Source organism: Pteropus alecto, unplaced genomic scaffold (assembly GCF_000325575.1).
Source record: "Pteropus alecto unplaced genomic scaffold, ASM32557v1 scaffold22, whole genome shotgun sequence".
NCBI classification, from domain to species: Eukaryota; Metazoa; Chordata; class Mammalia; order Chiroptera; family Pteropodidae; genus Pteropus; species Pteropus alecto.
Genome location: NW_006434839.1, coordinates 8,714,808 through 8,728,920, shown reverse-complemented (window position 1 = coordinate 8,728,920; position 14,113 = coordinate 8,714,808). Strand labels below are relative to the sequence as shown.

The window sequence follows — 14,113 nt, the reverse complement described above, 5'->3', positions numbered from 1 at the left end:
TGGGTAAGTCATTAAATCGCCGTTGAATAAATGAACCAAAAATAATGTAAGGTTTTTGTCTAAAGATTAAAAAAAAGATAATATTCAGTACTGATGAAGATATGGGCATTTCATACACTTCTTTGATGTGTGTAACTTGGTACAAGTTTTCTAGAAAACAATTTGGCAAAGAGTGTCAAGAATCTTTAAAAAGTTAAGCTCCTTTGATTTAATGAATTCACTGCAAAGAATCTACCCTCAGGAAATCATTAAAAGTATGTCCAAGATACATGCATTTAAAAGGATAATAATTGTAATATAAAAATGCTTTTTAAAAAAGGAAATACACTAAACACTCCCAAATTAGAGAATACAATGCACCGTTAAAAATGTTTTTAAAGCATTTTTAAGCACATGGAGAAAATGCTCATTTAAAAAGTGGGATATAAAAATGCCTATGTGGAAACATGCTCATTCTATATACTACATGCGTGTATGTGTGAGTTCGTGTGCAAAAGAATACTTGAGGGAAATACACACAATTATTAACAGAGCTTTGGGTGGTGAGATCAGAAATAATTTTTCTTTGTTCTTTATATTATATACTTTTTTTAGTGTTGCTATAAATTAGTTAGAAAAAATTTTTAAATACCACATAAAAACTTGGCAAGAGTGATTCACTGCTTTGAAATAGGTCTCCACACACGTCAACACCACCAATAAGGTAAATGGCTTTGAGTTGTTGCTACTTATCTAAATCCCGAGGTCCGAATCCATACACACGCCTTCCCGCTCGCTCCCTGCCGCTCCCGTCTCTGCTCACTCGGCCTGTATGCACGCTGACACGTCCCAATGCCACCTTATCTTCCCCTCAAACCAGTTTTTCCTCTTGCACGTCGCTTTGCGGTGACTGATACTGCTGAATAACCTACGCCACTATCCTCACATCACTTTTTCTCCCTTTTTACCCCACGAATGGCTCTTGAAATCCACTTCCAATGGTGTCCCCATCATCTCAACACTGGAGGACTAGAGCAGCTTTCATTCTGTCTGGTCTCCTTGCCTGGCCTGACCTGTCGCCTCCCCGCTCCACCTCAATTCATTCTCTTCATTGCTCGGATCTTTCCAAAGTGGACACCTGGCCACATTACCTTCCTAGGTAGGCACCTTCAGGCAAACGTGTGAGGCGCGTTAGACCACTGACCCCACCAGCTTCATCTTCTCCCATTATTATTCCTTTCCCTGCACCCTCCACCGTACTGCACAGCTCTGAGCCTCTGCAGAGGCTGCTCCTTTTGCCTGGACCCCTCACTGCAATGCTTGCCTCCCTTGTCTAGCTAACTTCTGGAAAGCTCTCCTTTTAAGGGTCAGTGAGGACATCACCTCCATCACGAAGCCTCAAGGATGGAGGCTAACTGTGTAAGGTCCCCCAGCAAAGTGTCCTTATGCAACCATAGCAGTAATCATACACTGTGAATCTGGTTTGTGCCTTTGCCTCCTCTACCAGATTGTAAGCAACTGGTAAAGTAGGCCCTCGGTGTCTGCTGAATGAATCGATAAATGTTTCTGCCATCTAAAGTGGAATTACTTATTCTTGTCTTGAAAGAGAGCCCAACCAAAGACTTCCTAACTTTCCTTGGCTAGCCACTCATCTATTTTATCGTCGGGGCAATCGAGACAGTCTTTCTTATCTATTAGTCAGCCAAATATATATATATATTTATTATGCACCTTATGTCCTGATGATATCTCTGGTTCTATCTGAATCTATTAACTCCCGCCACACCTTTCGCTGAAGTGTCACTAAGGTCCCTACACAGGACAGTCATTTAAAGTACTTGCAACCCACTGAATGAAAGCAAGGCAGCACGTTAGGTCCAGGAATACAAAGATAAATCAGACTGTTACTACTTAAAGACCATCAGCAAGAAATCCTTTAGCCTTTTTCAGAGTAAAACCTTCTTTTGCTAGAAGGGTGTGTAACTTCTGTATCATCTCTTCACAATTTTTTTCAAATGTAACTCAAACTGGGCACAACAATCAGTCTGACTAATGCAGGTCTTATTTTCTTACACTTTTAAGTCACATTCCTTTTGACACACCGAAGAATCATGTCTATTGTTTTTTTCCACAACAGCCTTACAGTATTGAGTTAAATTTCGTGGGCGGACAATAAGGACTATCTTTTTATTTAATGGTTTTTTTTTTTTTTTTTTTTTTTTTACTCAAGGAAACTATCTTCTATCTATGCCCACCAAATTTCTTTTGCTAATGTAGAACCACTTTTCCAGTTTGTTACAATTGTTATATATTATATTCCTGGAGTTCTGATGATTTACTGTCCTACCTAATTTGGTAACATACATGGTAAAGAAAAAAAGAAAAGAAAAGAGATTTCATTATACATGAGGCAAACTCTCCCCAACTGTGTAATGTTGAGTCTTTAAGTCTCTCCTGGACTTCACAATGTACTTTGTAAATACACACGGCTAAATGTTTAGGGGTTCTGTGGTATCTGTTTGGAGGTTCTGGTGGTAACCATTCTCTTCACTTATTTAATGTTAGTCACGTATTTTCTCCACCCTTCTTCCTGGTCTCAGGCTTTGCACCCCCGCCCAGCAACCACAGAGCAGACCTTTTTGACTTGGCTGCCTCCTCTTTGAAATCACAGTTCTTACTGGAATGCCAAAGAATGGCAGAATCAGGTAAGGTCTTGCTCTAGACTGGCGTCCTTAACCTGGGGGCCAGAGATGAGCTTTGCTGGGACAGAAAACGTCCTGAAAATGCAGGCAAGTGTTTGCGTGTGAGTGTGGTAGAAGGACGCATGCCTTCCAGCATCATCCCACGGGGCCTACTGCCCTGAAAAGGTTAAGAATGCTGACTCAAAGGCATTCGGACATCAGACAATAAACTGAATAAACAGCACAGGGCTGACCAACCCAACTTTCTACTCAGCCATCTCCAAAGATGAACGAGTACTCCCGTAATCACTACACATCAAGCGTCTTTTGCCTTAATGAAGAACATAACTTGAGGGTGTGATCTGGGGATCCGGTATACATAAACTTATACAGAGGCAATAACCTAACACTTTAAATATCAATCACTTCAAATATCTCAGTTCCTACTTTTATTCAAGTTCAATAGACTTTCTTTGTCCTCTTTTAATACCTTTAGCATATTTGGTAACACTGATTTAAAATCAAAACATCAGGAATCAAAAAAGTTTCTTTGATTATTTTCATAGTATATAAATACTACGTATATGCCTTCCATTAACTATTTGTAATTGTATTATTTTTGCTGGAACACACTGTTATCTTCCATACTGTATTTTAAATAACATTACAAAAAATCACTTAATATAAATGTTAAAATCAAAAGTACCTTTTCATCAATATGCTGTGAAAATCTATCAAAATATACCTTTTTTCCAAAATATATCTTAACATTCATTGTTGCCTACAAGTAATGTTATTTTTCATAATCATCCCCATACCCAGAGTATTTTCTAAAGGTAAATATGAAAGGTAGTATAGATGTACCAGAGTGGGAAAAAAATGCTCTTTAAAGCTTTTCTTTGACAAGGTTATCATTTACAGAAATTTAGAAGCAAGAACTAGTGAAAATCAGACATTGCTGTCATCCATACTCACCACCGAGCAGTCACACAAAGGACCCTCTCAAGCACAGGCCAGACTTGTCCTGGAAGCAAGGGATTAAATTCATTAGGAGAACAGGCAAGTAGAAACAGCAAGTGGCAACATCACCTTCCTCCAGCTCATCTTACTTGCAGACACACAGATTTTGGAATCCTCGGGGCTAACACTGAAAACCACACTAGGTTGTTTTCCCAATTCCTATGAAATGAGTCAGTAGGTCAAACGACTTCTCCACTCTGGAGAGAGAGCAGTTACTTAGGCTGCGCTCACTGTTTCCAGTGACTGCATCCTCCGTCTTTGCCCCGTGGATGGGAGCACTGTCAGGGGTCCAGGGAGAGCCCCCAGGCTCTGAATGGGACACGCGGCAGGCACTGCCGGAAGTCAGTCTTCTTCACGGGACAGTTTCCCCTTGTGAAGATTTAGGTGGGAAAAAAAAAATCCAGTTACGAGTAACATGTGGATGAAGTTCCTTCCTTTAAAAAGAGGTGGCATAACTTTTTCTCTTTTGAGACCATGTAGCCATTTCTTTCTTTCTCGCAAGAGGCTAAAATGATAGTCGAAATAAATATAGACGTAACCGTACCTCTAAAAGCCACCCCTCCCAACAAAATGCTTCCTTTTGTAACACAATCTTTCCTCCTCAAAAGGACCAGTCTATTCAAAAGACTCAATTAATCCATGTCCTGAAAACCCCTTTCCAGGCGTGGGTCCTGCAGTTCCATCCACTAAGTCATGTAAAGCAGAGATATTTAAGAGCCTAACAGTCCTCTGGACCCACGATTCAGGACGGCGAACACTGGTTTAGCAATAACCTTCGGATTCTGCCTCCTACTCACCGCATATAACGTTTCCTGTAGTTAGCGACCTTCCGCCTAGGAAATCACCAGCTACCAGCAACGAATCCATAATTCCAAGAACTCACTCATTCGGGCAGATATACAGACATGTATCTCTAAATCTAGGTACGGAGATCTTCTGTGACAGTTCTTCAGTAGGAGGCTGGAAATACTTTTGCTTTCTGTATCGAGAGTACTTTCTTTTTAAAGAAGAGGTTTCGTTTTGATCTTGAGAAATTCTCTCTGATAAAAACCACCAACTGAAAACCTGCCACTATAAACGAGGGATTTCACAATATTCATTCCAAAAAACTGTGGCTATTCATTTCTGGAAGTGATTCATTGCAAAAGAATCGTTGGCCGTGGGGGGAGCATTAATTTTGAGAAGGCAGCCTGCTCTCTGAGAAGGGAGCAAAACCCTCAGAGATGGCAGCCACGTGCCTTGCGGACCCCATTGCAGCTCCTTGAATCACCGTGCCTCAAGATGACACACAATGACCAATTTCCTCTCGTAGGGGACTCAGTACACACACACACACACACACACACACACAAATACCCTTTGGTCCATACACCCTGAATTTAATCCTCTGGGGGGAAACGTGCAGATAAATCTGGGAGGGCTGTGGCAGCATTCTCCACCTGTCAGCGCTCAGTCGCTGGCGAGTAACCAGCATATGGATACTCACTTCCTGTGAGTATTTCTAAAAGAGCTTATGATATTTCCTTTGGAAAAAAAAAAAAAAAAAGCGGGGAGGAACGCACCACAGCGAGGACAAGCAACCCCAACAGGCAAAGCTAAAAGCATGCAACGTGATCACTGTTTACCAGCCACACCTAATTTTAATTTGGTTTCTCAATCCCTGTGTAATTAAGACAGCCAAAAGAGAACAGCATCAGGAGAAAGGGGAAAAAAAAAAGACATTTCACAAATGCTTAGACCTTCGGTGCGCGTGACCAGAAAAGTAATTTTAAGATTCGAGTGAACCAATCTGAAGCTGGTGAGAGCATTAACCCTTCAAGGCAAAGAGAGTTATTCTCATTTGTCCCCAAATTTTAAATATGGAAATCATCTTCCCCACTGAGCACCGAGACACCGAAGCCACAGCCTCTGAGTGGCATCCCCAGGGTTTGGAAGAAGAACTTCTTCAGATTTGTCTGTGACGGGTGCAGAAAAACGCTTTTTGATAAGGCCCTGTCACGTTAACGGATGGTCGCATGGCTTTCACACCGAAGCACCCTTTGAAAACTGGCCAAGAAGGGCTAAAATACGACCTTTCGTATTTCTCACGGCATTAATGGAATCCGAACATTTACATCGGAGAAGAGTAGAATTTCTTGACAACTGGGCAAAACGAGTATGAGTTTTTATCTCACCTTGAAGAGTATACAGTGGTGCCACAGATCATTTTTTCTGAAGGGACTAGTAGACATTTTGGTAAGAGCTTTCAAAAGGTCTGTCTTTTATTTTAGGGCTGCTCCTGTGCTTCCACGTTGGGTAGGAATGGTGGGGAGCTCAGGAAGGAAGGAGGAAAACACCAGAGCTTCCACTTACTGGGAACCGAAGAATAAAACCAAATAAAATGAATGCATATCCATGTTTGTTACACTGCACTTTGAAGCCCTTAATTTTTAAGATGGTAACACTTTGCCATTTATACCCCAACTCTTCTATTTCCCATTTGCGAATACTCAAGATAAATATGACGCATATACGTAAAAAGTAAAACCATCTGTTTTATACGCCACAAGGAAATTTTCGCTAATGCAATATGTTTTCATAATCTTTACCAAACTCATATTTTAAAAAGACAAGCACGGAAACCATTTGCATGACGCGAATAGAATCTTCAAACCGAGGATGAGTAAAATAGCATCGATAACTGGTGTGAAGAATTTCATTCAAACCAACCATTCTGCGCAGCAGCCATCCCTCTGCCCTCACTCCCAAGACCTTACGAACCTCCCTCAACGGAGAAAAGGACATTCTGTAGAATGTCAAAAGGACAGGAACCCTGTACAGAGAGAGCGGTGTTAAATAACGATGACTAAAAACAATTCTCTCGATACTGAGTTTGGTGAAAGAAAAAGTGAGGGTCACTACTCAAATATTAGAACATCCCACTTCCTCGCTTGCTGAATTGGAAACTTCTTTCTCTCGCTGCGTCATGTTCATACACGGGCTTGAAGCTTCCAGAGCTTTGTGCAGTTAGTTCCCTTTCAGACCCTGCTTTACGGGAAAGTTCTTCTTCGAGTGCTGGGTGGCCGATGCAGAGGTTTTGAAAAGAGAAAGGAGAAGCTGAGCAAGGGAATAAAGATCACAGAACACGTGCCTGGAGTGGGGGAGTGGACAGAGAACATCAACCCAATGGGCGTGGTCATGGGCGTGGTTATGGCCGTCCGTGGCCAAGAAGCGGCTGCCCTTCAGGAATTCTTCTTAATTTAGGGGCTAAGAGGGGCAACTCCTAAGGTAGGGTATTGAGAATGTGATTAAACTATGAAGACTATTCAGATCTTGCTGTAATTTGCTATGCTGTGGACATCATTCAAGGCCAAGTTCACAGAATCGGCATTTGCTTTCCAGAACTCTGGGGCCGCGCGGTCCCCACCTCCACTGCAACAAAATAAAAACCCCGCCACAAATGTTCCTGATGTTTGTTTACTCAAAGTTTTCTTTCAAACGGTAAAAAGGAGTGTGCTCTTCAGAGGCACTTTTATAGACGGGAGCGGGAGTGGCCTTGACACGAGAAGACCATGGGAAGTCAGAAGGCCTTGTGTTCGAATTATGACTCTTCCTCTGGCTACACTTTGCTCTGGTGAACATCGCTCAACCTTGTTAAGCCAGTTTAATCGACAGTGATAACAGCAAACTGACCTGCAGGGCAGCTGAGGCACCACCAAGCGCCATACATATACCTGCCTATTTAATTCTCGCAGCAAACTTACAAGCTAAATTCTACTACTATCCCATCCTACAGATAAGGAAACTGAGCCCCTGGAATTTAAGGATTCGACCAAGGTCACACAACCAGTAGATGATGGAGCCAAGAGACAAACCGGGGACCCTAACTTTGACCATTCAGCTCCGGAGCCTTCCGACAGCACGTCCGTGTCACATCAGGCTGAGGTGCATGTTTAGCAAAACGGTACGCGGAATTGAGAGAAAATTAATGGAAAGTAAGTAAGTACAGGTCACTCTAACGTGTTAGTTTGTTCTCCGGGAACAGCTTCACACCCTGGGCACAATGCTTCTTTGCAAATCTGTGATGCTGAGATTTAGAGGTATTTAGAGATCTTGTTTTCAGTCAGTGGGGTTAATTAAGTGCGGCTCACGGTCACTCTAGAGTTAAATTTGAACCTCCATCCTACAGCTCCCAGCACAACGCCTAACCACTGCCTCACAGCCCTGTGGCCGCTGCCAATGCACCCCAAACTGCGAAACGCTTCTCAGGCATTTTAATCTGACTGTCGGACACCCACTCATTCACGTGACACATGGATGTGTAATATTAGTCCTCAGAAATGAGTGACTGTTACACATTCTTCTTCCCACTACAAGTTCCTCCAACTTTAAGAAAACAGAAAGAAGAAGGAAAAAAGTCTTTTCTTCTATAACTTTTTTTTTTAAGTCAGGGAACAACAAAGCTCCTATTAAAGTTCTGCATATGATAAACGTAACTGAAGTTCTATGCAATTCGTTTTGTCTTTGAACTTGCTTGTATGAAAACTCTTTGACATTAAACATCTTGTCTTTCCTGGGCGCTTTTTATTTTCGTTCGTTCGTTTCTTTTCATTAAAGAATAGCTGACACCCACGTGCTGACTGAACATGGCTACAGGAATAACTAGAACCTGGGGGTAAATGATGTGGCCATTTTACTGTTCAAGGAAAAAGTAAGCTCCTATTTAGGGTCTTCAAGCTTTTCGTGCTATTTATTCTATAAAGTTTGGCCTTATTATTTTTGCTTAGAATTTTTTTAGTGGTTCCATTATCATGTTGGGTCACACCAAAACACCCGAAAATATCTCTTCCCGTAACAAAGACATTTGTTGACAAGAAAAATTCAGAAGAGAAAGAAATAAGATCATATCCTGGTTTTATTTCCACGTAAGAGAACAGAAATTCTGGGAAATTTATGTACATTAAATTTATAAGCCGGCTCTTTTTTTACCCCCAAAGCTTTATTTAGTGTGAAAAATTACTTCCTGTACTATAATCATAAAATCAAATGTTATTTACTCCTGTCATAACCATTCACATACTTCCTGTCATAGAAACTTAAACTTGACTGAAATATTAAACAAAATATGCAGAAAACTCCAGGTATGTATTATTTTAACTTCATAATCTAATCTAAGAAAGAGATGAACCATCTCTTCTTATAAAAACCAGTTAATTATGCTTTAGCATCTTAGGCGACTAACCCCACTAGTGGCCAAAAGAATGAACTTTAAAGGGTAAAAATAGGTTGCTTTATATTTACTGAGCTCAATCGATAGCTTTGTGGTGGCTTTAAGGATGCCTCCCAGGGGTACTGTGTGTGTACTTAGCTGCAACGTACTTACAGAGCTCATGGCCAAGGGTTAGAATCATGAAGATTCAAAAACTTACATAAGGGAGATGTGTACGTTTTCAATGCACGTGCACACGTTTCTGTAGTGCCTGCCTTCTCCTAAAAGAAAACAAGCTTCTGAATTCCTAGGCTTCCATGTGCCTAGTGGGAAAAGCAGAGCCAATGTACACATGTGATGATAGAAGAAAGTGTGTATGAACAGATTTGTTTACAAAATAGGGCCCAGCAAAGTCTGTCTCTCGGTGCCACAGCAGGATCCATCCAATAAAACAAACACACAAGCACAGAAGAATCTATGGGAATAGCTCTTCTTTCTGATAAAGGTAAAACAGTTTGTGATTATAACTGGGTAGTAAGTTACCAAGTAACAACATGGCTCAGTCTTGAATTCGGGACTTGAATCTGGGAGTCTGCCGCAAAGTCCAGTTTAAAGCACATACATGCGCGTGCACATGCTTATGTACGTTACAGTGGTTTCAATGCTCCTTCTTTGGCACAAGAGTCTCAAAATTTCTTTCTTTGGCTCTGGCATCTCTTCCCGTAACAAAGACATTTGTTCTCCTACCATTATTCACATTTCCATCAGGACAGGGCAATTGTTTAAACTCATTAGGAAACAAGAAAACCAACGCATTCTACTTATAAGTTTAATTAACTGTACGGCCATTCGACCAAGCTTGAAAGTCTAGACTCTTGACTCCCTTTCTCACGGAGCAGAGCTGGGTCAATTGTCACCAAGTCTAAACGGCACTGTTTTCAGTTGACTGCTGCCTTTGTCCTTACCCTCTGAGTCCTGCTTCCAATAAACATGCCGGACCTTTATCACTTTGTTCCCAGACGAATATGACAACCTTTTTAACTGGTTCACTTGCCAAGGAGCAACTGTGTGGTGGAAAAACACAGTTAAGAATAGGAAGATTGGGTTCTGCGTTCGGCTCTGCCAGATACAAACCACATAATCCCGAGAAATTTAGATAATTCTCTCGGGTCTCAGCTGTTTTCATCTGTAGCATGAAAAAAAACAGCTACCAAGTCATATCACCTACTCCGCGACGTACGCAGTCACCAAATACAATCTTCTAAAATATGGTTTCCTCAGGTCGCTGCATACCTTAAAAATTTTCAGTGACTCTGCTAAAATTTAAGTTCTTGGGGCTGAATTAAATGTGAAAGTCTCATCTAAAACGGAAGGCGTCGCATAAATGCAACAGCAACCTTAACAGAGATCATTTCTCGAGCTGCACGCTCTGTGTCTTATCCAGGAGTTTTATATGCCTGGGCTCTAACCCCCATGATCACTCCACAACTTGGTTTTATTACTCCACACTACAGATAAAGAATATGAGGTTCTGTGAATAACTCACCCAAGGTTTTATTACCTAGGTAAGTGCCAGGAATGGCACACAAATCTGCATGTGGTTGATTATAAAGCCCACCCGAGCCATACTGAGTGCTTTAAATGTAACACGATATGGGGGGGGGGAGTCCCTAATTTCTTGAGTGATCGTTCTATGAGTCCCTGTAGTTTGTAGGCTGCATAAGAAAGCATGAGACATATCATAATGTAAAAACCCTGAAAAATAAAATGATCACTTAATGTCTAGCCCACATTAACATCAACATCTATTCCCGCTCACTTTCTTGGTTGGTTTGCATCGTGGAATATAAATGCAAATACAATGTACTTCACCTGTTATGTGAAACTGTAGGGTTTACATGGATAACAGTGACAGCGGAGAACTGCCTGAGTCACGCCCACTGTCACTGACAAGTAAGGATCAGAGAGAGTTTGAACAGTTAACAAATGAGGAAGGAAAAGTCAACAGAGATGATTTTACATGAGAGGTAGACTCTTCGAGAGAACGGTTTGTATACCGAAAGGTTAAGAGAGGCCTTTGGCAAAAATCTGAATGCTTATACAAAAAAAATCACCCTCTTTATGGTTCTACCGCAGAAGTCAACATGCAATCTTTGTTCTAAGAAATAACATATTGTTGCATCATATCCCAAATTTGTTATAGAATGTAAAACAATCTTAGATTCAACTTTAACTCTTCCCAATAGCAGTCCCAATAAAATCTTTTTTAAAAAACGTGACTGTTTGTTTTAAATGTCTGATTCAGTTTTAAGTCGATTCTCTTAAAACGGTTTTCTAGGATACTATGGACCCCCAGAGATGGCAGTAATGTCAAAACGAAGAATAAAAGGATAACTGATATGCAAGTAGCAGTCGACAACCACAAAAGACTAATTCTCCAGTCCACAGACAGCAAGTAAGGTCCTGTTTTCCTCTTATTTCAAGATTCTCAGGCTTACCTAGTCCAAAGCACCCATGAAGAAGCCACACGCATCAGCTCCATGCCCCGTTCCCACCACTGCATTTATGGTGCAGAGATAAGGCAATCATATGGCATCAAGCCAGCCCTTGGGCAAGTCGGCTTGTCTTGGCCAAACCAGGAAACTTTCAGTATAAATCCTAACTTTACAAGATTCATTCCATCCAGTCCCTCTTTATCCAGTTACCTCAAGATCTCTATGATTTTTCTCCAGAAGACAAGAGTTTATAATCTGGAAGAATTCTGTCTTATAATAATTCACTTTAAAAAGGCCCCACTGTATCAAGATCCTTCCTGACATAAAATGTATATAGACATTTGCGTATAAAATCAAATGGTTTGGGTTTCTGTATATCCCTCGATCAAAGGTTCAGAGAAGGGCTATTTTGAGAAAAGATTTAATAGAATCTGTAACATAAAACTTCGAATGCGTATTGACTTAACCAAGACAACTCTAGAATACAACGTGTGGTTGTTGTGCTGCTTCTGGTGACTTTCATGTCCATCTCCAACAGTCTAATAAAATGATGCAGTCACCCATGCCAGAACGAAACCCAAGAAGGCGTGCCCTCGGGAGACTGAGTCTCAAGTCCGTAAATGCTGAGGCATTCACCGTAAGTTATCGGAACATTCAGTGAGCTTTCAGCCTTGCAAGACTTGTTTTCTGTATGGATCTTGGCTTGTTCCCAATAGACAGCGGTTCTGTGACACTGTAAACTAGCTCCTCGCCTTTGAAAAGCAAAAGGTGTCACTCTTTATTCAGAAAAATCCAGAGCCTGTGATCTACACATTATTGTTGAGATTCTTTTTCATATGCATGAAAAGGATCGTCACGCTCAGTAATGCTCAGTGCAAAATTACTATTTAAGTATCTGCAAGAGCCTTTCTGGATTCAGGAATCAGAAATGGGAATGGGGTGAGCAGAGGTGAGATGAGAAGGAAGAGGTGGCAATTCAGCGGTTTTGAATGTCTGACTATGATTCCAAAAGATTTTTAACACGGCACTGGTTTTCCAGAAAGGGGTTTGTAGCACTGACCCCGAAGGCAGCATAATGATGTGGCTGCAGCGTATATTAATGAGGGCCACTGATAATGACATTCTCTCTTCGTAGACTCTTAAATAGAAGCTGAATATGCAAAAGCGGATGATGTCGGGCGACGCTGTCGATTCATTTACAGTCCTCGGAGGGGTGGGGGACGCTCGCTTTGGAGAGCATTCAGTGAGGAGCATTCGGTTTCCTCCATTTATCCAGGTCACCCAGGCATGGAATGCTCAGCTCTGCCAGACGTGGAGCATTTTGGGGATGCCTGAGAAACAACGGCCCGTCCGGGCTACTGATGCGAAGAGAGGCCGTGGTTTCCTTTTTCCCTGCTTTGAATGGCAGCCTTGACGTCACAACAGATAGGAACCACTGGAAGGACAAACAACAAGGCGCGAGCCAAGAGCACCCTGTTCTGTTGCGGAGCTCTTGTAATCTCATTCTGGTATCTTCTGTGGCTGCAGAGTGTCAGTATGAGCAGAGGTGAATGACTGGGGTTTAAAAATAAAGGCAGTCTCTGGGCTGGTAAAGCAGACCTTTGACTGGTGCCAATCACTGTCTTCAAGAATCCCGGATAAACTACAGGCTCCTGAATTAAACTTGATTCTCACATGACAGACTTCCCAGGGAATGCTAACAGTGATTTTGCTGATGGCTCAGACATCTGTGCCTTCCCTGAAGAGCTAAACTTCCTGTATTTCAGGGCAGATTTCTCGTGAGAAAGGCCAGCACGTAAGTCTTGGGAAAGGCAAGGTGCTCCTGAAAGCTGGCTGATAGTCTTTTCAAGGGACCTGCCTTATTTTCTAGGATAAAAACATCCTTTTAGGGATTTTATAATTTAAATTCAAGCAATTAAACATGCGTATTAGCATCCAACTGCAGGTGTTTCAACAAATGACTGAAGAATGTTCAGATGCCGGCAGGCTTAACTCCCCACTACCTAAAATGAATTGTACATAAGTCACCAGAGCAGTTTGAAAAGCATGATCTTTCATGTTTCAACCTTACATCAAAAGTGCGAATTATATTTAGCTACGTGAGTGTCAGATCAGTTATTTCCATTATAAGCGCAATGCTAACTACAGACACACCAAGCGACCTGCGGACAGGATCTGAAGGCATCGCTCACCACCCTCACGGACCAGAGAACAGCTTTCTGTTGCCCCATGCTTGCTCTGAGTTCAGTCCTCTGCCCTTGGGGGCACTAACAACCTTCACCAAACCCAAGCCCTGGCCTGAACCCATAGTGCTCGGGGTCCTTTGGGACAGCTGAAGCTGGAAGACCAGAAGCTGTAGGGTCATCTCTGAGGGCGTGTGTGTGTATGTGCGTGTGCGTGTGTGTTGGAGGTGTGTGGCCAGGACACAACACAGTGCAATGGAAACACTTTTTTTCCGTGACGCCTGTCCTCATAGTTCGGACCCAATCTCGTTTCGAGAGAATAACCTGCTATGAAGATTCACTCGCTTCCAAAGATTAAAAAAAAAAAAGGATAAATTCTGATCCAAAAAGTCTCCTTTAAAAGCCCTACAACAGAATACACCCACCCCTTCTGCCTTCAGGCTGTCCCAAACAGGCCATGTCCTCTACGGTATCTGAGGCCTGTTTTGGAATCTGGTCTTTGGACTCAAATGATCTTACCTGGGTAGATAACTCTGTGTCTTGTTCCTGCCGTTTACAAAACCCAAG

General features: G+C 41.9%; 1 long non-coding RNA gene across 8 annotated transcripts in view; it reads right to left on the bottom strand.

The window, feature by feature from the left end:
* The window catches only part of LOC107195581, an 88,807-nt gene that overhangs the window by 30,482 nt on the left and 44,212 nt on the right, over nucleotides 1–14,113 (bottom strand). For 7 of the 8 annotated variants that reach the window (XR_001516770.2, XR_003045915.1, XR_003045919.1 and 4 more), the window contains exons 1-2: nucleotides 4,478–14,107; nucleotides 3,636–3,684 (exon numbers count right to left, since the gene is read on the bottom strand). This is a non-coding gene — a long non-coding RNA (uncharacterized LOC107195581). Of the gene's footprint in view, nucleotides 1–3,635; nucleotides 3,685–4,477; nucleotides 14,108–14,113 lie in introns of those variants that run through there. The other variant, XR_001516771.2, reaches the window with a different exon arrangement.